General features: G+C 39.3%; 1 long non-coding RNA gene across 1 annotated transcript; it reads right to left on the reverse strand.

Annotated features, from left to right (window-relative positions):
- Positions 1 to 640: 640 nt before the first annotated feature.
- On the reverse strand, positions 641 to 3,001 carry LOC134161132 (uncharacterized). The gene is made up of 3 exons (XR_009963844.1): positions 2,233 to 3,001; positions 1,051 to 1,174; positions 641 to 745 (listed from the first exon to the last, which is right to left on the reverse strand). It is a non-coding gene; the product is annotated as an uncharacterized LOC134161132 (long non-coding RNA).
- Between the last annotated feature and the right edge of the window lie 629 nt (positions 3,002 to 3,630).

Below are 3,630 nucleotides of genomic sequence, written 5' to 3' on the forward strand. Positions count from 1 at the left end.
TTTCTCACATTACTGGAAAGCAGGTATTTATCCAGATAATATATTCACAGATGATATGTCCTGTTCTTACATCAGTGTCTGAGCAGATAAGACAGTTCCTTTCCATTTGGTATAGAGGATTCCACAAAGGTCTAAAAATGATGAGTGGTTTTGTGGGTTTTTTTCTTTCCCAGTAGTAAAGTAGTAAAATATAAACTACCAGTCTTGTGTAGATTTGGGTGAGGTCTTGTTGGAACGTAATCACACCAGAAGACTGGATGTAAGACAAGCGATTTGTGATATTTTCATAAAATATGAAAAGTTAAGCAAAGGGTGGGTGTTGTCTCCACTTCTTGGTCATTTGCAAACTCAAAGAAGGGAAAGAATAATGGGTAAACTAGGCAATTGTGACAGAAAATATTTTCCAATAGTAATGCCATTCATACTGAATGAATTTAAGGCATAGTTTCAATAGCATTTTCAGTAATTGATGGTACATTCTATATTAAGGGAGAATAATGGTATTTTAAGATGGAAGCAATTTTTCATTTGATTACCATTCAGTTCTGATGAGTTGAAGGGAACTTTGAAATCGTCTCATGTCTTTACTGTTGAGAGACCAGCTATAGCCTTATCCAAGGATTATTTTATATTTAGCTCCTTTTTTTTTTTTTTTGGCTTTGCCTTTGTATTCCTCCAAAAATAATTTTCCTGTTGTCTTCTTACTAATGAGGAATGAATTAGTCCAGATGAAATCAAATCCATTCTGAAAGGGAAAACTGAAAATGTGATTCTTGGAGCAGATCTACTGCATATTTTTGTTATTAGTTCAGAGTGTTTCACTTGTTAGTCATTTGTAGGCGATCTCATGCAAAATCATTTACCGGTAAAGCACACTGACTTCTTAGGTTATTGGCATAAAGCACAGTAGGGTCCACTCATGGTTCCTGTGCACTTCACATAGCTATTTATACAACTACAGAGTGTGAATGCTGTCATTCTGATATGCAGTTATTTTTCATGGATATTAACAGCTGATAGAAATCAAGCTTTAGAGTTTAAACTGCCTACCTGTAGAGACGTCTGCTGATGCTGATCCTTTCACTGGTTATCTTAAGGTGAGAAAATACAGTAATTGCTTCCATCACTTGATCAATCCACCATGGAAAATCCGAGTCAAGGTTCACCTCACCAACTAAATGATCAGACAGCAAATTGAGCCAACAGCTTGATCAGTCATTCTGCAAGCTTAAGAGATTGCATTTGAGAATAGGCTTTTTGTATTGCACCTGTAAGTAATATATAAACTAACACCCTGGAGGAAAAGACTTCTTTAGGAACTCTGGGAGAACTACCTTCAGAGATAAACACATTCAGATATCAAACAACCGGCAGGAACAGAGTGTAAAAAAAGTATGAAATCTGTTCAAGGAGAAACAAAATATAGTACTCCTGTAGTTGCCAGTTGTCATAAAGCTGAAAGGAGGCCTTTTATATTTCTCTGAGATTATAAACTCAAAGTGAAAAAAAAAAAAAAGTCTTCTGCAAACAAATCAGTAATTCTTAAGGAAAAAATGTCACATTGTTGATAAAATATCTATTGTGAATTTGAGGTCTTTATTTTTCTGTAACTTTGAGTTCTGTCAAAAGATGGATAGCCTAGAGCACAGGTAGTGGTATATAGACATCCTTCACCTTGAACTCTCTTCCATCAGTACTAGTCACTACTGGCTAAAGACTGCTAGCCCCTACAGACCACATGTATGGGATGAGCTAGGTGCTGTCAGCCCAGTACCCATGCAAAACCCACTAGTACCACCTGTTTGATGCTAGTCACAAACCCTAGAAACATTTTTGGCTGTGATGCCAGGAATTTGCCACAGTATGACAAACTATTTTCTGCCTGTTCCAGATTAGTTTTGAGGCAAAGCAGCATATGGAATCTTACTTGGTTGCAGCAGCCTCTGCCTGCTCAGTGAATCCCTGCCAGCTGACTGGGATTGTATGTCTATCACCAGCTCTGAAATTCACATAACACCAAATGCATATTGTACATTTCGCCTACTCCAGAGCTGGAGCTTCCAACTTTCAGAACAAATAGCAGGCCTTCTTTTCCATGCAAAGTAAACAGCCATTTTTTTATTACATAGCCTTCAAATATGATGATTGTATCTCACTGTTGCATTTCATTAAGAAACCATCTTTGATGCATTACTAACACAGCAATTCAATGAAATCTTAAGATGCAATTACCTCCTTTTGGCTAGCAGAAGCCAGGCATAGCACAGAAGTAGGAACTGGAAGTGCTCAGAGTATTTGCGGTGGCTCCTTCTGGAGATGGGAGGTACTCGTTTCATATCTCAAAATAAAAGACTCTGTTCAACCTCAGTTATCATGATGCAGCCCCTGAAGACACTGTTTAAAGCAAGGGCAAGTATCAAAGGAGTGACAAAATAAGCATCTCTGAAAAGAAAGATGTAGTTTCAATCTTTTATCTTTTAATCTGTATCTTTTATCTTTTACCTTAAGTGAAATAATTTGAGCTCTGTAACCTGTATGACTTTTTTTTTATTATTATTAATTCCTGTGGTCATTCTGAATTTCCCTGCATTGCTTTTCAGAAATACCTTACTGATTAGCAACAGGAGTTCTTCATACTTGTCACCAGTTATTATTGCCTTTCTTATAGGAGTGCCTAGAGATCTAGCATGAGATCAAGACTGCAAAAGATGCTTTATACAAAAGCAGTAGAATTCCCATGGCAAATATTTGCCAGGGAATAGACATGGGTGGCACAAAAGAAATAATCTTGGTAGCTCAATTCAATGGTACTCATATTCCAACTGAAATATACACTCATTTTTCTCCTTTACTGTATTAATTTCTGTGTAATGAGGACATAAAAATATAGCATTGCATTCCTTCACTGTTCCTTGAGTATTGCCTTTTCACTCCAGGTATTTGCTTATCTCTGGCTCAGGAATAAACACCTCTTCAGACCAGCTGTAGAGATAATGATTAAATGTTAAGGTCAATCATTAGAATCATAGAATAGTTAGGGTTGGAAAGGACCTTAAGATCATCTAGTCCCAACCTCCCTGCCATGGGAAGGGACACCTCACGCTAAACCATGTCACCCAAGGCCTCATTCAACCTGGTCTTGAACACTGCCAGGGATGGAGAATTCACAACCTCCCTGGGCAACCCATTCCAGTGCCTCATCACCCTAACAGGAAAGAAATTCCTCCTTATATCCAATCTGAACTTCCTGAAGTTTGAACCTGTTACGCCTTGCCCTATCACTACAGTCCCTAATGAAGAGTCCCTCCCCAGCATCCCTATAGGCCCCCTTCAGATACTGGAAGGCTGCTATGAGGTCTCCACACAGCCTTCACTTCTCCAGGCTGAACAGCCCCAACTTTCTCAGCCTGTCTTCATACGGGAGGTGCTCCAGTCCCCTGATCATCCTCGTGGTCCTCCTCTGGACTTGTTTCAGCAGTTCCATGTCCTTTTTATGTTGAGGACACCAGAACTGCACACAATACTCCATGTGAGGTCTCACAAGAGCAGAGTAGAGGGGCAGGATCACCTCCTTCGACCTGCTGGTCGCGCTCCTTTTGATGCAGCCCAGGATACGGTTGGCTTTCTGGG

This window comes from Pezoporus occidentalis, unplaced genomic scaffold (assembly GCF_034315485.1).
Source record: "Pezoporus occidentalis ecotype Australia unplaced genomic scaffold, CSIRO_AGI_Poc_V1 ctg17, whole genome shotgun sequence".
Taxonomy (NCBI): domain Eukaryota; kingdom Metazoa; phylum Chordata; class Aves; order Psittaciformes; family Psittacidae; genus Pezoporus; species Pezoporus occidentalis.